The 21,793-nt window shown below is 40.1% G+C and overlaps 1 long non-coding RNA gene across 1 annotated transcript; it reads left to right on the top strand.

Moving 5' to 3' along the window:
• The first annotated feature begins 1,584 nt into the window (after positions 1-1,584).
• On the top strand, positions 1,585-20,513 carry LOC133485862 (uncharacterized). The gene is made up of 3 exons (XR_009790831.1): positions 1,585-1,717; positions 17,614-17,791; positions 19,807-20,513. It is a non-coding gene; the product is annotated as an uncharacterized LOC133485862 (long non-coding RNA).
• The last annotated feature ends 1,280 nt before the right edge of the window (positions 20,514-21,793 follow it).

Genomic DNA, 21,793 nt, shown 5'->3' with positions numbered 1-21,793 from the left:
TCATAAAATAGAAAAAAAGATAATGACAAGATAATCCATAATTGTATGAGAATAGTCATAAATACAAGATAAAAGCCATCATTTTGTAATAAATTCTTACCATTACAAGAAAAAGTCATAACTTCACTCAAATAAACAATTCTCTAAGCATAAACTTACATTTTACTGATGATGCCCTTGTCAAGTTGCCAGAAGTGTTTTTAACAAATATTTACGATTAAAATATGGCTAGAGCGACTGCTGATCTCGGATTTTTGCGTTTACGTGGCAGTTTTACTTCATTTTTAAATTTTAGGTTTTTTCCCATAACACTGTTTCCTGTCGTTGATGGCGTAGTGGTACATTTGCCTGACTACGGTGCAGGCAGCGTGGGTTCAGTTCCCACTCAGCGACGGTGTGAATGTGAGTGCGACTGATTGTCCGTGTCTGAATGTGACCTGCAACTGACTGGCGACCAGTTTAGGGTGTAGTCCGCCTTCCACCTGAGGACAGCTGGGACAGGCTCCATAACCGGTGTTGAGAATGAATGGATAGATGACACTTTTCACTTGTAAAATTAAAAATTCTTGTAACAGTCAGGCATCACTGATATGCATTCTTCTCAACACAAAGCATACTCCTTAAGGACTGTAACTTGAACACAACTTGTTTATTTTCAACATATATGTTAAGAAAAAGCAGGAGACATTTTGACGCTTAAGTTTGTTTTCAGTCATGGTTTGTCTTGTCTCGGGGTCTTCATTAGGCCAAATTATTTTAAAGTTAAGCGTGTAACTGGAGCCGATTCACATGAAGGTGAAGTGTTCGGTTACATTGAGCGACCGTCTCAAAAAATAGACAAGAGTGATGAAGAAAAAACACCCGTGCTGCAACGCAAACACAAACCCCCCCCGACTACGCGTAAGGCACCACTGCTACTCTCTGTTTGAGAAAATCTCGAAACAATTTCCTAGACACAGCCTGCTGTACACTTCATATGAAGAGGTCTGCGTGTGTGTGTGTGTGGATGTTGCTGCCAGTATCATTAGAGTGTTTAACAGCATGCAGATGTGAAGTCTGTTTCCAGACATTTGACTTTCATCTTCTGAGCAAACACTCCAGAGTATACACGTGGGCTTGCGTATTACGTTAATACATTGTGTGTGTTGAGTTTATTCCTAATGGAGAGATTTGGGATGCAAATATTAATGGGTTTTGGCTCTTGCGTTAGCTTCACATTGAGAATTCCAATGCTGCCAAAACACGAACACACAACACAAATCACGTGGTCACAGACATGGTGATTTTTAATGTCATTGCTGTTCTACGCATGTTCCTGTCAGTCGTAGGATGAATCGTGAATTAGATTTTTTATCACAGCCGCATTAAAAAAAATGCATGGAATTGGATTTCTTCAGATCGGAATCAGGCCTCCTCCAAATGTAGATACAAATCTGATACGTTTCGGATATGTGCCAATGTGAGTGCAGTGTACACGCAGAGATCGGCTGTACCTAGTCAATCCGAGCTTGACCTCATCGAAATACACTGATTGGTGACCTCTATACACCTGGATCTGGCTAAACAACTCAAGGAAGCACCCACAGTAAAAAGCTATACATCAAAAGCACAGACACTTAAACAAGTGGAATAATCGCTGATGGCGGCTAGTGGAGTAATGTGGACGTTATCCTCATTTGAATCAATGGAGGAAAAGTCATCCCAGGTCTACTAAACTGTATGTAACGTTTATTTACGTATTACTATTGACTTCTATGTTGACACTTGTGGAGTCATTTACCTGCAATTCAGGCATCTGTCAAAGCAAGTTGTTTAAAGCATTCTATCAGTGTAAAAACACAGCCATATCATACAGTACCTGAAATGTACATGGAAATAGACAATAGAATAATAGTTTCAAAAAATCAAATGCTGCAGTGTTGTTTAAAAAAAAAAAGTGTAATTCATTTCAATGTACGAGACTGTCCAGTATAATGATAGTAGCAATACAGGATTTAAAACTATGTTTCTTCTGGACACTTTGAAGTTGTCTGAATTTTGGATTTCAAACTCAGAAGAGGCCATGGAAACCAGTGGAACGGTGAGGATGAATACACAAGCAGCATCAGCTGACAGTTGAATGGACACATGTTGACTTATCTCACAGGCGACAATAGAAAGCTGCAGACATGTGCGAGACAGACTCAAAAAAATGAGACAGAATGAACAAAGTTTAATCACTCCCCGCTTTGCCAGGCCTTCACTGCACTTGTTGCTTGTTTACATTAATTAAGTGACAAGTATGCTCTTGGCTTCAAATCACTTGGTCATTGAATAATATTCTATTTTCTTACCTTGTTGCTCTGTTATTGTGTTCAAGCTCATTATTTATACAGTATGCACTGTTATCAGAATACATGTTAACATGCAATACTATATTTACATATGGATTTCTATCCCTTTCTCAAGAATGTGCAAACAAATGTGTGTGTTATGTCATGTGGAGCAAACAAACCACTGCGGGATGCTTTTCATCACCCCACTGTGACAGATCGTGAACAAAATGTCAGAATATCTGCTACATAGCAAAATTTACTTCCTATTGTTGGGGTGAATGGACATTAGCACGAAGTTACATAAACTGCAAGTTGAGGCATCTTCCCGGTATTAAACACTCACTTCTTGTCCCACTGCCAGGGTTCCTTTGCATAAATAGTTTGATAACCTCTTTAAAAGTGAAACCGCACTGCATATTTGGTTTTATAACAACATATTTGCTCACTGTGACTCCTTTTTTAGCTCCAGCAACAGTAGAGGCCATGTATCTGTTTCTGTTTGTATCAATTGTTACCAATTGTCACTGGATTTGGACAAAATTTGTTGTGTCGTGTCAGGATGAACCAACGATGAATTGATTCCCCTGTGATCACCATTCGGATCTGGAATATAATCTAGAATCTGGATTTGGATCAGGATCGATCAACTCTCAGACAGAGTTGCAAATTGATTTCAAAAAAATTGACTGTGTGGGTGTGTTTAAGGTTAAATTGGAACTGGACCTGGAATCGCAACATTTTTGAAACTCAAATCATTGTTAACACATTTTGATCAAATTTGGTGAGTAGCTAGTATGACTCAAGGATCAATTAACCAACTTGAATTAATGAATGAAATAACTTACAACAAGACACATTTAGTCAGACTATGACACTTGATAATCAACGAAATATTAAATTCACAAACAACAACAACAACAACAAACGCAGCAGTAGCAGCTTTCATGCTTACGGTATCAGAAAGTCAGCAACACAAACTGCCCAACCCCAAAAGAAAGCGTCCCAAGTGGGACCCTTTATAATGGAAACATATTCTACCAAACTGAAAAAATATGCACTGATTTGTGGAAACAGGCCTTTCCGTTATTCAGTGTTTGGCAATGCAGTATTTATATGTGGCATGGTGGAGGAATGCCCCTCTGATATTTGTCTTTGGATTTGACATAAGTTTCAGGGTTGAGCTCTGTTGCCAATCTGGCTGTGTGTTTCAGGAGGTCTCACTCCAGGGGCCCTATCTCCTGCACTTTGCATCAGTCATGCAGTCTTGCTGTACTCTCGATGCAGCACCATGAGACTGCTTCTGAATCCAAGTGTAAAACACGTGTTGATTTTATCTCTGGCCATCAAAAGGCTCAGCAGCTGTCCCGAGGAATTTATTTGTAGGACCTGAGAAATCTGGAGTTTATTGAATGTTTATCTCGGCCAATTTTGATCCACCTTTTCTCTTAAACACTGTTACATTGACATTTTCAAGGCTTAACTAATGCAGGATGTTTATATTGCAACGACCAAAAGTTGGAACATAAAACTTAAAAAAAAAAAAAGGGGGGTTTTAACTTTTTGGAAAGGTTTTATATATAGAGAACATTGTCCAAATCATTCCCATTTACAAGAATCAACACAAACACACACCAAAAACCTATAAAGTAATATGCTTGCCAGACCAGTATTAAAGTAACAATAACATGTGGACCAATTGATTGTCCTCCCAGGTCTTCTGTAAAAGTGCTGTCTGCGTATGTATGGGTTTAGAATTTGATTTATGTAAGTATGCGATTCCGTTATAGCAACAGAGTAAATGTAAATTATTGCTGCAGATGCGTTTAAGACATAAAAGCTACAAGAACTATGTGATCTACCATGTTTGTTATGACTGTGATGTAGACACACGCACATTCCTAGACTGAACACAAGATAACCATTTTAACTATTTTCAGCATTTACAGTGCTGTGAAAATGTATTGCCCCCCTTTTCAAAATCTTATATTTTTGCATAGTTTCCCCACTTTAATCTTTAAGATCATTAAATGTAAATATCAGACAAATATAACCCAAGTGAACTTCCATCCAGTGCTGGAGCCTATCCCAGCTATCTTCGGGCAGGAGGCGGGGTACATCCTGAACTGGTTGCCAGCCAATCGCAGGGCACATACAAACAAACAACCATCCACAATCACATTCACACCTATGGGCAATTTAGAGTCTTCAATTAACCTACCATGCATGTTCTTGGGATGTGGGAGGAAACTGGAGTGCCCGGAGAAAACCCACGCAGGCACGGGGAGAACATGCAAACTCCACATAGGCGGGGCCGGGGATTGAACCCAGGTCCTCAGAACTGTGTGGCAGACGCTCTAACCAGTCGTCCACCGTGCCGCCCCAGTGATTATTAAGGGAAAAAAAAATTCAGTTACTTGGCCATGCATGGAAAAGTAATAGCCCCCTAAACGTAATAACTGGTTGGGCCATCCTCAGCAGCAACAACTTAAATCAAGTGTTTTCTATCACTGGTAAAGAGTCTTTCACATCTCTGTGGAGATATTTTGGCTCACTCTTCCTTGCAGAATTGTTTGAATTCAGCAAATATGGAGGGCTTACGAGCCTGAACGGCCTTTTTAAGGTCATGCCACTGCATTTCAATGAGATTCAAGTCTAGGCTTTGACTAGGCCACCCCAAAACGTTCATTTTGTTTTTAAAGTCATTTAGAAGTTGAATTGCTAGTGTGTTTTGGATCGTTATACTGCTGTAGAACCTAAGCTGAAGTCCACTTCAGCTTGAGGTCGCAAAATGATGACTGAACATTTTCCTTCAGGGTTTTCTATTAAATAGCAGAATTCCTGGTTCCATCAATCACAGCAAGTTGTCAAGGTCCTGAATGGGAAAATCAGTCCAAGACCATCACACTTCCACCACCATGTTTGAATATTGGTCTGATATTCTTTTTCTGAAATGTTGTGCTGCATTTTGGCCAAATGCAACGAGACACACAGCCTAAAAAAAGCTCAACTTTCATCTCGGCAGACCATATAATATTCTCCCTAAAGTCTTGGGAATCATTCAGATGTTTTTTTTTTTTTTTTGCAAAAGTAAGATGAGCCTTTATGTTCTTTTTGGTCAGCAGTGGTTTTTGCCTTGGAACTGTGCCATGGATGCCATTTTTGCACAGTCTCGTCCTTATTGTTGTGTCATGAACACTGACCTTAACTGAGGCAAGGGAGGCCTGCAGTTCTTCAGAAGTTGTCCTAAATTCCTTTGTGGCCTCTTGGATGAGTCATTGCTGTTCTCTCGGGGTAATCTTTGTAAGACGGCCACTACTGGGACGGTTCACCACTGTTCTATAATTTCTCCATTTGAGGTTAATGACTCTCCCTATTGTTCGCTGAAATCCTAAAGCTTTAGAAATGGCTTTTGTACCCCTTTTCAGACTGATAGATGTCAATTACTTTATTTCTCGATTGTTCTGGAATTTCCTTGGATCGTATCATTTTGTTGCAGCTTTTTTAGATCTTTTGTCCAACTTGATTTTGTCAGGACAGATTCTGTTTAAGTGATTTCTTGTTTAAACCGTTCTAGAGGTAATCAGGCTTGGGTGTGATCAGCCACAATGAATTCCCGATTTCACAAGGGGGGTAATTACTTTTTCACACAGGGCCAGGTAACTTTGAATAGTTTTTTCACCCCTTAATAAATTAAATCACCATTTAAAAACAACATTATAAGTTCACTTGGGTTATATTTGTCTGATATTTATATTTGGTTGGTGATCTTTAACATTAATGTAGGGAACCTATGCAAAAATCTAAGAATTTGAGAAGGGGGAAATACTTTTGCACCACACTATAGATGTAGATGGTGGTGCCTTTTTGAAAAACTTCAAAGCTCTAAAATGCCTATTGTCATGTAAACAGCCAAAACGACATCCAATGTCAAATGGCAAATCTTCCAGCAAAACAAACATGAATATTGATGATGATGAAACTAGAATTCTGTCACGTCAATAAAGCGCTGAGCATTCTTCAACTATTTAGAAAAGAGAACAGATGACCCGGGGTGGGTCTATGGATGGCTGGACATATTATGGCGTTGTGGCCAGTTTCCACAGATCAGACTGTGTCTTGAGAGCGTACAGGCAACTAGTCTCAGCAGGGGACCAGCCATTCCTCCATTGAGGTTTTGGGAGGCTGAAGGCCTGCTGACTGAGCTTTTGTCTGGTTTCCTCTACATCCTCCAGTGAGTCACAAGCCCTCCACCTTCCACCTTTATGCCGCCATATGGACCACCTCAATGGCCTATCCGCTCACTATTTAGCAATTGATCTTGAAACAAAGGAAGAACAATGACTCCGATAATAGCTTTACAGCCATCCAAAATGCAGTAAGTTTGGATGAATCACTTATTTTTTTAAATAAAATTACAAGGCACACATTTTTAATCGCCGCACTTATGGCTATGTAATCACATAAGATCATTTATATGCTTTATATTAGCCTCTCTAACGGTCTGTCAACTGCCCAACATAAATTCCTAATACCTTATTTTCAAACACATTAAATAACCCAAGACCCTGTGTTTTTGTAAACTGGTGGGAGATTTTTGGTTGGAAGTTGGAGTTGAATAACATAAAATGTATTGCATAAAATACATCCATCCATCCATCCATTTTCTGAGCCGCTTATCATCACAAGGGTCGCGGGAGTGCTAGAGCCAATCCCAGCTATCATCGGGCAGGAGGCGGGGTAGACCCTGAACCGGTTGCCAGCCAATCGCAGGGCACATACAAACAAACAACCATTCACACTCACATTCAAACCTAAGGGCAATTTAGAGTTGTCAATTAACCTACCATGCAAGTTTTTGGGATGTGGGAGGAAACCGGAGTGCCCGGAAAAAACCCACGCAGGCACGGAGCGAACATGCAAACTACACACAGGCAGGGCCAGGGATGGAACCCCGGTCCTCAGAACTGAGAGGCAGATGCTCTAACCAGTCGCCCACCGTGCTGCCTATAATACAAATTACAAACAATTTTTCCTTGCAGCGAATAAAATTTTTTTCCCAAACAGGAATGGCGTGATTTAATTTGAATTCTGTGAGCGATTTTCCGTCAGAGTAGGCAACTTGAGCTACAGCTGGTACTGTGCTGGTCGATAAAGGTGGTATTAGTTCCAGGGAGGCTTCAAGAAAAGCTGATGCACCTGACGATTGATGTTTTGAGGAGTTGAATTGAGTTTTTTGAAGTCAAGACATGTGATATACTGTTGGCATGTGGACTTTCAAAATTCAAGGAATGCTCTTGCTGTATATCTTCTTGTACTTTTCATTCTATTGCAGCAGGATTTGCAATGGTTCATAGGAGATCTGTCATACTCTACATTCCCACAGCTTTTAGAAAGGTTGAATCAAAAATCTTGCGGGATTTTGAACTAAGGTGACAGGAAGTTATGTTGGAACCTTTACATGCAACAGATGGCTGCATTTTCACAGATGCTACAACCGCGTTAACACACCAAGTCGGGATTGATACGAACACAATGTTTAATGTATCATGGAAATCTTAAAAATGGCACTGGCACACAATTGGGTCGCAGTCTTTCAGTGTTATGTCTTTTGGCTCCACTTTAGTCAATGGTCACGCAAAAAGTTCATATTTTTTGGCCATTCCATACATACATTTGTGGGATTAAACTTGTTTTGTGGAGAAACATGTGGAGCCTCTAAGTATTTCCCGATTTATTTATTGTTGCGTCTCAGCGATGCGTTGTCAGAGCCATTGATCCGGGTTTGTCATCAAGCTGGTATGTGGCCAAGCCGTGTTTCTGTGAGATACTCAAACAGGTGAAGCAGTGCCAGAAACAGCTGAAAGCACCAAAGACATAAACCACTTTTCTAACCTTTGCTAGTTAGGTAAGTAAACACACAACAGGAATAATAATTAATCGGGAGCAGTACAAACGCAGCCTAATGACTGTCTAAATATAAAAATATGCAGAGAGAGTGCTATTAATCTTTGTCTTTAAAAACGAACCCATAATGCATCAGTTCTCCACACCTTTCCCATGAATCTATTCAAACAATGAAAATGTTTCCTGGCTCTTATTTCTGGCTCGAGTGACCATTGCTAAATGCATATCGATGTTAACAATAATAGACCTGAAATATGAGCAGTGTACATGTTGTTTTGAGTCCAATTCCCCGAAAGATCAACTTGCATTTTGGAATTCATATTAAAAACTCATCAAAGACATCTAAAAAAAAATCCTGTGTGCAATTCCTGTCGAGGAGGATCTCGCAACTCGGACACATCATACATCTCACAGTGAACGTTCATTATGGAGTCGTTACAAGGTGCAGAAAGCATTTCCCTCCCCAATTTAGCCACAAGGTCCCCCCTTTCCCTTTGTCACCCCTGTCTTGGGACAACCCCCGAGGTCTTTCTATTCTCAGTCCTGTGCTGAGCCGTAACAAAACAGCTGCTGTCTCTTTCCAACTTTTCCATGGCCAGGTCACAACCAACATAAAACACTGGAAGGGGCATTTAAAGCGAGAGATGAAGCTACAGGTGTCAGTCAAAATGACAGAATGGTTTAAAATGAAAGCAGCTAGCAAGCAAATAAAGGCTGCTATATAGGGGATGCTGGAGCACGTGTCTCTAGCTCCAATCAAATTCTAATTAATCAGAAGGAGGAAATGACAAGAGCTATGAAGCAAATACAAGATATTGTTACATGCTATTGATCCTGATGGACTGCTTTTGAAGTCTCCCAGTGAGGAAGCGTATGATTTTTCATGGCCTAGATCCCTTTTGCGTGTTTTTGGAGTCATTACACATGGACATGCATAGACACCTGAAACAATCATGCATTCATCTAAATTGCAAGGATTAATCAATAATGCACGACCTGTGTAGGAAGTGACTGGCCTGTTGGCTTCACGGGTTGACATCGGTGACCTGGTGTTGCCTGTGCGACTTCTGTTATTCTTAATGGGCTGTGTGATCCGGGTGGCCTCCCGTAGGCTCTTTATCAGCAACACATGAACATCATCAGTGTTCTTCGAGGAGCACAGCGGACAACAAAGGAATGCGTGATGTGAATAAAAAACTGAGGGAGACCGGACAAAGCTGGAGTCTGTGACAGTTTGGGCCATTGGAGAAGACAAGAGGTATAGATGATATAGAGGACAAAGTACAAAAGAAACGAGAGAAATGATCGGCCTGTTCAAGGTCTGTTTGTGGAGCTGGCTTTGATTAGAGGCTGCAACCACGCTCTGTTCCTCATGAACACACCAAACTGCAGAGGTGAAGTCACCAGCGAGGGTGCCATTCTCAAAAGGGAGGTGGACCATGAGGAGACCTTGCCTGCTGAAGTGTCCTCATCCTTACAGTCTTATTTCTAGCATAATTCACCAACAACATCTGCCCATACATGATATGGACATCTTGAGATGCTTAATCAATGAGTTGTACATGAATTGGCAAAAACTCCAAAAGATACACTCCATCATCTTGTAGAAAGCCTTCCCAGATGAGTGAGCTGTTATGGCTGGAACAGGTCGACCAACTCACTCACGTCTGTCAAGGCTGGGTTTTTGAGGTGTTTGTGTGGGGGCAAAATGTGGAGGACCCAAGCACGGAAGCAGGGACACAAGGCGGGAGTGCAGGATTATCAAAGGCAAACTAGGATCATGGAAGCAAACATTAAATTAACAAAGTCCAAAAATCTAAATTCAAATTAACATTGAAACGAAACACTCAAAACTAAGAAACATGGTGGGACGATGGAAAAACGGGATATGACGACAATGCATCAACAATGACTGAAAGAAAGCAGGGAACTAAATATAAGCAACCTGACAAGCAGCGGTGGGAAGTAACACGTTACATTTACTCCGTTACATTTACTCAAGTAACATTTTGGATACATTTGACTTGTCAGAGTAGTTTGAATGCACCATACTTTTTACTTTTACTTGAATATTTATATTTATCGATACTTTTACTCCGTTACCATGATCGACATGCCTCTCGCTACTTTTATTTATCCATTATTGCGTCGACGATCTATTCTTAGACTTCGACTTCTGCATAGGGCGCCGTTGCGACAATCCAACATGATCACTGGTGTCATTTGATTCAAATTCACCAAGCAGACGGCACAAGGTAGTCACATGACCACACACAAAGCCTGCACGGGGCAATCAAAATCACTCATTTTGGGGGGAGCAGCTGCATGAGTGTTTAGTGTACGGACTTTGAAAAACAGTAGCTTTGTCATCCAGCTCTTAAATTCTGACTGCTCAAACATGGATATTTCAGCCCACATCTAACTTGAGAAAACACTGTATTGTTGTTTTGGCAGTGCATCTGGCAAGATTAGCCCCATTTTATGGTCTCTCTCTCTGTCTCACACACACGCACACACACACACACGCACACACAAACACACACACACGCATACACACACACACACTACAGCTGGTTTATTCAGTCATTGAAGTGAATAAAGAAAAGAATGTTTCTGTAGGGCCCATTGCATGTGTTGTTGGTTTTTGGGCAGTTAAAACCTGAAATGGTGGCAGGTGTGTGTAGACCCCCAAATATTGTTATTTTTTATTTTATTTGACGTTCATGCTCTGATTTAGAAAAAAAGTTACTCACCAGTTACTCTTTCCTTGAGTAGTTTTTTTCACTGAGTACTCTTACTCAAGTGAGTATTTGGAGGACTGCTTTTTACTTTTACTTGAGTCATATTATTCTAAAGTAACAGTACGCTTACTTGAGTACAATACTGTATTTGGCTACTCCACCCACAGGGCTGAAGAGAACAGCTACAAACGAAAACCTAACAAGACATTACCTTGACAAGGGACACAAGAGCAAAACATGATATGACAGAAAACAAAAAAAAAATCTTATCAAAACAAAGTAAACAAAACACAAATCATGACATCTTCGATTTTCCTGTCCTGCAGGTATAATGGAAGGGTTTCCTTAATACCTATGTCCGAATTATGGCAGTTAAAAAAAGGTGTCATCTGCTCTAAAATGGGATCATTATCAATGTGGGAACCTGTAAGTTCTCCACTCGCCTCACACAACTGATGAAGGAGAGAAAATGTGAAATATTATCATTTCAGTTGAAAGTAGTCGCATAACCAAAATCAATACTCTTCAGAAACTCCCCCCCCCCAAAAAAAACACTTTCTTGCTTGCGCTACCATATGCTGATTGTTAAAGTTGGTATTAAACCTTATATTGCTGTCATATAGGCCTACTGTTGTAGCAACACAACACCTCCCCATAATCATGTTCAATCTGAAATTGAATTGGCTATTTGGTGGAGTTGTTTGACACTTCCCAGACACCTGAAGTGTTCAAGACAGTGAGTAGATTTGCTCTCAAGCTATTTTCAACACTTTAGATTGGTTAGAAATTTGACCATTAGTATCGATTTTCAAAAAAAAAACATGAAAATGACTACATTTGGACATAAGAGGTTACCACCCAACAATGACTATATAATGTAAGTATTTTGGCAGCCAAATGAGTGCTAAATATCTAAATACCAGGGAAACCAGTATGGTCTCCAATATGCAAATGGTAAAAAATATTCCTTCAAAGCATCACTAAGCAATCCATTGCTTTTTTTTTTACCCTATTACCCCGGATTTACTACACTAGTACACTAACAAAAAGTCATGACAGTAAATGTATGCAACAATCAGAACTCAGTGTTGTAACGTCATGTCATGAAAAAACAATGCAAGCCTATACTACAGCAGTCTTTCCCAGCATGCCCTCCCACCCCCAATTTATTTTAATTTTTTTACAAATTTAGAGTGAAATATGAGCGCGTTTAGTTGAACACAAAGATTTACTCACAGGAAGCCATGAATGAATGGCAACAGGTGGATACACAGGTTAATTGTACGGTACCATTATTTTATTATTGCGTCTGTATCTAAACATTCTATACTGTTCTAACATTCCGTTACTATATGTCACTGACATACTTTAGATAGATGAACAATGATACAATATTTGTAGGTCTGTCCATCTGACCTTCTATCTATCTATCTATCTATCTATCTATCTATCTATCAAGCATCACGCTACTTTGCCGCAGCACAGTGGTTGAGAATCGATGCACTGGAGTTCCACCGAATAATATTGAGGCAACTATAGAAGGATAACATTTTACCTACTGTACTGTTGTTTTAATTACTACAACTAAAAGTTGAGTTGACATAACAGTTTAGTGTGAGATCATTAAGATACACATCTAAGTATTCAGTGACTCCTCATACCTTACGGATGGGCTCACTCTCCCCTCAGAGGACATCCATCCCATCAGGGTAGAGATCTTCCACTATAGGATGAAGGCGATCACTCTGAACAACGTTGTATTGATTTGCTGTGACCTCTCCTTCCAAGCGAACAAGGTGACTGAACCCATGCTGGCAAAATGACCTCCACAGCATAACACAGCCACCCGATCCCCCGCAGGGGTTCCTGCACTCCTTTATTCAGGGTTTCCTTCAATTTGTCACCTGTCTGTTATAATGCTATTCATGTTTGGAATCAACCAGACGCCAGAAAGACCCAACTCACTGATTGACCTCTTCTCACAAACACAAACCCAAAACGTGTTGTTCCCAATCACACATGTGGAGCAGATGAAATTCCTTTATTATGCATCCACGGGACACAGCCAGTATTTTTTAATAGCAGGGCACAATAGGCAATAATGCATATACACCTTCAATAAAAGTGTTGTATAATTTTTTTTTATTTCTATAATGAACGATTAAGATGCTGAAGAGAGTGTTATTGGAGGCATCCACAGTTTTAAATGCTGTTTTCCAGGGAAAACACAGACTTGAATGCATCCATGCATTTAGGCCAGTAATGGGTGGTCTTTCAAGCTGCTACATTAACCACTTTACAGTAAGTCTTTTAACTTCCCCCTCAAGTGGTCTGGTCAGTAGAGCAGGTTGAACATTTTAGGTTGTAAAGGTCATAAACCACCTCATCATAGATACACACACAAGCACACTTTATGACAAGTCATGATTTGCACAAATATTGTCAACTGGTATTTTCTCATTATTGTTGGGACTTTTTAATAAAATATTTTAATAAATTGGGTGTAATATCTCAACTTCACGTGAATACAAATTTGGTTATTCACTGGTCCACTTCAGCTTTATTTTGTTTAGATTAATCATAAGGCCTTTATTAGTTGCAAAGGCAAATTCAAGTCATTTTTTAACATGCTTGAGAATAATACAAGTGTAAAAAAGAATTCAGCAACCGTTATTACTAAAACAATAAAACGCTCATTCTTAACTTTAAGAGTGAAAACAAAATGCTTAGTTGATAGGGGATGAACTGACTAGTCGACTAGCTGACACGTTGACTTTACCACTGTGTAATGACGATATTAGCTCACGTTTTTTGGCATTAACAACATGGACGGCTTGCTGAAATCAACAGATGTCGATCGGCGCAGCAGACCAGCATTGCTGCATCGTGTGTTTGGATACACTTTATTTAAAATGAGACCGGTAGCACTGTCACTTGCAAAATGTGCAAGTCTATCCTCAAATATAACAAACGCACAAGTACTACAAAAAGGCATCCGCTAACGCTAGCTGGCATGTTAGCCCTCAGTAAATTCACCAACCTCCTCTAACAGTGAAAAGACAGACAAGATACTGTAGCATCTGCTTAGATTACAAAACGGTGCTCGATCAATAACTTCTTTATTGTGAAAAGGAACGGCTAATGTCGCCAACAGCTAGCGGTTCGGTCAAGCTTTCATGGCAAGCTCTTTTTTTCTCCTTCCGGTTGCCCCACCTCCCGACTCATCCATCGAATCACATACTGTATCCCACTCAGACACCTTCATGGTCTCAGACCGATGGATCTTGTCAAACTCTTGCAACAATCCAGGTAACACAACTGTAGTTTTGCGACACGAGATTATTGTAAGCCTTTCCCTCCTCCTGTAGTTTTTTTGCACATAGCAGCCCTGCAGTCGTGTCATGTGATTTGGTGTTAAGAGTTTTACAAATTCTTACTGTCAGCAAGGAAATGAAGATGTCTGAGTGTATAAATGTGATTGGCTGAACGAGTTGGGCCAGTGCAACAGAGGACAGTAGGGAAAGTGAGCGAGCGAGGTTGTCACTGGAGACAAAAAGTGTGCACGAGTTGATGCCGAAAAAAAATATATCAATGATGTCATCAACTAATCAACTTCAACTTGACTAACATCACCTTCGATGCCGACTACAAAAAAATCTGACGTTATTCAATCCCGACTAGATAAGCAGTGTAAAATACCACATCAAAAACTATGACGTCTTATAAATGGGGATGTTATATAGCATGACATACAAAAACAAAAACTGCCTTAACCTTTATAATGAGGGATGAATCATATGACTTCAGAGTCACGCAACTTTTAGACAATATTCTTCTCTTGTCATGTTATTTTCTTATCAACCCCTTTTGACACTTGTCCTTCTTTTGGAATAAATGCTGTAAAAAAGCCACAACAAGGCAAAGAAAAAGCAAAACATGCACATTTCTAAACTATATTGATAAATATAGTTATAAAAATAATAAAAAAATTCCACACTATTTTAGCAGGAGTTCAATATCTTTAATTAGAGCAGTACTAGTAGTTCACAATATATTCATATACATGTCTTATAATGTATATTTGTATCATTGTGTATGCGTGAGGGCATGGGAATTCAAGTGTCGCCCGTGGACCCCAACAAGTCTCTGTTAACCCCACACTCTCCAGACAAAAGGCACTTTGTGTGTGAGTTCTGTATGTGCAGTGAAAAGGTTTCAGGAGGTGAATGTAAAATAAGGCTCTTTTTTTGTGGGTCTTTTGCAACCATGTCTTTCACTTACTTGCTTTACAAAAGTATGGACGCTATTAACAGGGACTCAAGACCATTCAGGGGCTGTATAATGGTCAAAAAGCTGTGATAATCTGCTTTTGGGATGGTGACCGACCGTTGAAATGTGAACTGGCATCGCCTGCAACTGTATGTCTGTCTTTGGTCCTCTGTATGGTTGCTATTCAGCCACTGTGGCTTTCACTTAAATCCTATTAAATAAGGAATAGACAATTATAGTACTGAGAGCAACCTTTGCTTGTCCCTCAAACTCTTCAAATACAAGAGCTGTATAAAAAATGGCCTTGACAAAGATGACAAGAATGTTGCTCAGAATGCAGGCCTCAGCTAAGACCAGAGCGTTAACAAAAGGGGGGGAAATAATTTGACCCATCAGTGAGTGATGATGGCCATAACACAATATGGTTTGGGATATAATCCTTTTTGGAATCATATTCCACAATGTTGCCAATATACAGCATTGCGATGTATGTCATGGAGGTTAAAAGAAAGGTAAGGAGAAAGGGAGATAAACTGAAATAGCCGAGGCAGACTGTTTGGATCTAAAAGTCACTAACTCCCCAGAACATATAGAAAGGATGGATGCCCACAATTGTGCGGAGTGCTCACATGTCACACTTGGAATGTACAAATGAGACCGGTAGCACTGTCATAAAGGAATCTCATTTCGAAAACGTGGTAACTCTCCACACAAATGAATCTGATAGGCTGTTTATGTGCTTCAGTGCTGCTGTTTTGGATAGCAACTGAGTTTCCCGAGGCTCATTTAACTGTCCGAATGTGCATATTAGCGTCTAGGAACTGAAAATACTCCAACTACCTTTTTTCCCCTGAAGGGAAAAGACAGGTGTTTATTTGAGGGAGGCATCTATTAAATAAATAAAGTTCAGATGTTTTAGTAAGCTTATATAGACATTGCTTTTAAGCAGAAGCCTGAAGATTTTTTGCTAACACTGACTGCTATTTGGAATCGTTCATAGTTGCCCTCACCTTGTCCATGGTCCAAGTTCCAGCTGACAAAAAAACAGCCCCAAAGCATGATGCTGCCACCAGCATGCTTCACTGATGCTATGGTATTGTATTGGTGATGAGCAGTGTTGTGTTTGCACCAAACATACTGTACCTTTTGGAATTATGGCCAAAATCTTCAACCTTGGTCTCATCGGCCCACAGCAAATTTTCTCCACGTGCCTTTGGAGTGTTATTAGTATACAGCAGCTAATCATATTGAAGGAGCACGTGTCCCACAGTCAGTAATATTGGAGCAGGGCGTGTCCTGTCTAGAACACAAGTGGGATTCTTAATAACGCGCTTTTGGGAAATTTTAAGGGTGCTCCTGCAAATTGTAGCTGGTTTTGGTTGTTTCTCTTCGTAAGATAAGGCTTCCGTCTTCCCACCCTATCCTATAACCCAGACATACTGTATAAAGAAGATGGGAGATCATTGTCACATGTACTAAACAGCCAGTACTTGCCAGGGAACTCCTTCAACATTGCTGTCAACCTGTTGGCAGCCGCCCTGCCCTGTTTCAATTTTGGAGAGAAATAGATTTATTGTTATTGTCACTTTTGTGCCATGTTTTCTCCACTTGATGATGGCTGTCTTCACTGTGTTCCATGGTATATTTAATTCCTTGGAAACTCTTTTGTAGCCTTCTTCTGTCTGATACCTTTGAACAGTGAGATCCTTCTACATGCTGTGGAACCTCTGCTGTATGATGTGACTACAAAAATGTGAGGAAAAGCTAACTAGTACATCTGAACTTTATTTGAACTAATCAGAGGCACTTGAATGTTGGCAGGTGTGTGCTACCTCCTATTTAACATGAGTTTGAATGTTATTGGTTAATTCTGAACATAGCTACACCCCAGTTATAAGCAGGTGTGTACACTTGTGCAACCACATTATCTCGGTTATTTAATTGTACTTCCCCTCTCAAAAAGATGTTTTTTTTTTAATTGAGTTGTATAGATTATAGGTCACATTAATGGTGGAAAAAGTATTGACCAAAATTTTCAACCTTGGTTTCATCGGCCCACAGCAAGAATGAATATATATATATATATAAACAAAAACCTTTCATTTGAACAGGGGTGTGCAGACTTTTTATATTCTCTGTATGTACAGATCAAGAGCAGGTTGTGTTCCATTTCACTGGACAAGCAGCAGGGACTGGAACTGACCGCTTTATTTCCCACGCGAAACCCCTTTGTGTTTATCTTCAACTTTGATCCCTTCCTTTCCATATTTTACTATCCTCTTCACTCTTCCTTTGCCTGTTCCGACTCACTGTTATCAGGTGAGCTTGGTTAGCAGCTCTGTGTCGCGCCGTGATTTTGATAAGAGATGTCTTGTTGTTCCCAGGACGGGGACAAGGACAGCACCACGTGGCCCTGCTACGGCTGCCAGCTGTCCACCGGCCTCATCAGACCTAACAGACCTCCAGGGGCAGGGGTGGGGGGCTGGAAGGCGTCTGAGCTTTGGGGCGAGAAATAGCTGATAACTCAGGAGAAAGAAGATAAGAAGATCAGGATGTAATGAGGTGACACCAACTGTAGGGATGATCTCGTTATACTAAAACAGATTCTGAGTTGTAATTCAAATTGTGTATCGAAATTATACCATATTTCCTTTTCTCTTGTAGATCTTGTGCCCGAATTATTCATGTATCATGTAGTGTTGTAAACATACATGTTAATAAATGATTTAAAAAAATATGAAACAAGATGTGTACAGATTTAGGAAAGGAACATTTAACACTTTCAATACCTTCTTCAGACCAACCATTATATTCATTTTCTACACCAATTGTGCATATTAGCGTTTTAGGTGAGCTGAAGCCTGTCGCAGCTGACTGGGCAAAAGGTCTGTACTGGTTGCCAGTCAACCGCGGAGCACATAGACAAACAAACATTCCATCCACACACATTCACACCTCTGGAAAATTTAGTGTCTTCAATTAACGCTTGTAATGTTGATGGAAGCCAGAGTACCCAGAGAAAACCCACGCAAACTCAATATGGGAAAGCTCGAGCTGCGATTTGAATCCCAAACCTCAGAACTATGGCGAAGACATGCTAACAAATAAGTCCCTTTGCTGCCTTTTTTCAGGCCACATTGTTGAAACGTTGCGATAATATTTCTAATTCTAAAATATGCTGAATGAATAATACATCTCAAATACGGGTAGGTGGTATTTATTAATGTAAACTACAAATGACTACCTTATCCATATTCAGCTTAGTTTTCAATACGTTATAGTTCGATCGACTCTATCTTCGCTCCCTGCTCACCAAGCATACCACCACCCGCACACTGCGTTCCTGCAGTTTTATTTTTTTTACTTTATTTTTGTTTTTATCTTCTTTTAAATGTTCTGCCCCACATGACTGGAGTACTCTGCAACAAATATTAAAACTCGCCTCATTCATTAGCCTCTTATGACCTTTTTATTCACCATGTGCTATGATGTAATGTAATGTATTATGTAAATTTGTAACTATATCACATTGTACAGTATTTGTATTTGCGTTTATTTGGCCTTGTTTTGCTTTTTTTGTTTTAGTCTGCTGTCTGCAGCCAGTTTGGCATTGCAAATGAAAATCTGCTCTTAATTGCCTTATCTGAATTAATAATGGCTAATAAATACATACAATAAATGGATTGTATTGCCACCATGTTTGACACAGTTGGACAACAATTTGGAATATCACATTCTAATTCTGGCGGCACGGTGGACGACTGGTTAGAGCGTCTGCCACACAGTTCTGAGGACCCGGGTTCAATCCCTGGCCCCGCCTGTGTGGAGTTTGCATGTTCTCCCCGTGCCTGCGTGGGTTTTCTCCGGGTACTGCGGTTTCCTCCCACATCCCAAAAACATGCATGAATTGGAGACTCTAAATTGCCCGTAGGCGTGACTGTGAGTGCGAATGGTTGTTTGTTCCTATGTGCCCTGCGATTGGCTGGCAACCAGTTCAGGGTGTACCCCGCCTCCTGTCCGATGACAGCTGGGATAGGCTCCAGCACGCCCGCGACCCTAGTGAGGAGAAGCGGCTCAGAAAATGGATGGATGGATGGACATTCTAATTCTTGTCAAGTGTAATTATTAAGGATAATTAGGGAAAATAGGATATGCAGACATTCTGCCAAAGGCACTTTAAATCTAGCATCTTTTTTATTGGAGTAACATCAGCCCATATCCCTCTCATCCCATTCCAAAAAAATCTGAAATATATATTCTGATTATATTTGAAGGCTGCCTCTGGAAAAGATTAGAGTGCTTCAGGGTGCATGTATGCGGTTTGGGATCAACTTGCCAGTTCATATACTGACAGATTAGGTGTCCCCCCCCAACATATTTTATTTCCAAGGTCTGAACTCTATATGCTTGTCTGTCTACATCTGCCACGGGGTTCTCGTATGAAATGAAAATTATACTCCCTGTGGGTAAATTGTTCGCATTTGCACAGCTGGGTCGGCTGCATGGAAAGGCTTAGAAGTATTTGGACAACTAAACAATGTTAATTTGAAACCTATTAACATTCTACTTCGGTTCAGGTTGAGGAAGACATTTTCAACGCTTAACAAGACCAGCGAGGTGCGTTTGTTTTCTGTTGAAGTGACTTGCCTCACAGTTTCATCCATGAAATCCCGATCGCCACGCAGCACCCCACCGCATGATCTTCAGGAGGAAATGTGGGCGGAAAAACAATGACGGAACACCACTTTGTGCTCCCCCTGTTCAAATATTTGCTCACATGTCAACTTTGAGTCTTGAGCATCAATGGTGGTATTGTTTTTTGCTGTGTTTTATTGTTTTGGGAGGTATAATTATTTTTTTTCTTTTAATCGAATCTGTCTGGAGCTTAATAGGCTGATCTTGATGGATTCCTCCCACCCACACCAAATAAGATATGAGCCCCACTTGGGCAGTTCTTTCTTGTAAAGACAGCCCGAAGCTATTTTGTGCTGATCGAACAAGTCAAATACAGAATTCACACAATAATTGCAGCAACTTTAACTATTTGATTATTTATAATGACACAAAAAATAAAGCCTCCTGCTGCATCCTTTGAGAGTTGGAATGGTCAGCACCCACCCAGGCATTCTGCCTTGATTGGTTGGACAAGCTGGAGAGAAATATAGCAATAAATACTCTGCAAAATTAATTTACATTCATTGTTGGGCCAGTTTGTTCCCTGACCCATTTAATGGTGCATTTAAAACTCATCTAAAGGTCCATTCTGTCTTCTTGAACTTCTTAACTGACGATTTTCTATTTAATTGTACAGTATTTGTTGTTGTTTTTCAGTGGTGTTTTCATTAAGATTTCCTGTGCTTACACAAATCTATATTTATCCTTTTGTTTAGATCTGTGCTTCTGTTTGACGACTACTCTGTTGGGGGTGGAATGCAATTATCAATGAATAATGAAAAATAATATAAAATAAATTAATGCCAGAGTGTAATCTCGCTGTAAATCTCTGTGGTTCGAGTTTCTTTCTTTCTTTGTATTCTATAAATAAATCACACTCGACTGGACACATTATGTTTGTGTGTTTGGACTGAGGTCAGGCTCATCTCACTGCACCCTCAGGGAAAAACCTCAAACAATGTAAAGCATATCTGCTGTTTCTCACCTAAAAGTGAATCGTTTTCTTCTCTGTGGGTTTGCGCTTCATCGAGCGTGGGTGATGGTGTAATGTTCGCGCACAAGTTCATAGCTGGGAACTATATGTTCAATAACAAGAACCACTGGATCATCATCATTTTGGTATTAGTGCTAAGCTTACGTACAGTTCACTCTCCGATCCATCATTTTGCCACATGCCAGAAACCCACTCGTAATAGTGAAGTCATACGCATACGATACTGCTAATAAGAGAAGCCAAGCACTTTGACCTGATTAAATGAGCTCATCGGTGTCTTTTTTAATATGTGGGGCATCAACCTTTTGTAGGTAGGTTACATACAAGCACAAAAGTACTGTCTCTTAGACTAAAAATGTTATTTTAGCTATTTACCATATGTAATGAAATAGATGTAGATCAACAGAATTGCTTGGATTCTTTCTTCTTTTTCTCTATCATTTATTTACATTTGTTTTTGGGAATGTACAACGTAGCTCCCGTAGCTAACGTCGGGGCCGCGGGGGTGTGCCCCCTATGAGCATGTCCGCCAGTGCAGGAGAAATTATTGACAACTCATTAGTCACGCCTTCTGTCTCTGATTGGTTGTTTTTCATCTGGCGTGGTGATTTCTTGCAACTCAAATTAGAGACTCAAGAAGGTGGCAGAAAAGTTAGATTATTTTTTTTTTCCCCAGATCATTTTAATCATGTAGTGCTGCCAGGTCATGCTGACAGTTTTGATAAATGTTTTAAGATATAAGTTTTATTTTATTTTTTATTTATTTCAAATTCCCCTCTAATCATATAAGATGTCCATAGTTCCTTTACCAATAATCACACAATGGAAAACTAGGTTGCTTTATACTTCTCTTTGTCCAAGGTGACAAATGGTATGACACTTATGTCTAATTAGGC

This window comes from Phyllopteryx taeniolatus, chromosome 11, assembly GCF_024500385.1.
Source record: "Phyllopteryx taeniolatus isolate TA_2022b chromosome 11, UOR_Ptae_1.2, whole genome shotgun sequence".
Taxonomy (NCBI): domain Eukaryota; kingdom Metazoa; phylum Chordata; class Actinopteri; order Syngnathiformes; family Syngnathidae; genus Phyllopteryx; species Phyllopteryx taeniolatus.
This window is presented reverse-complemented; position numbering and strand designations above follow the sequence as displayed.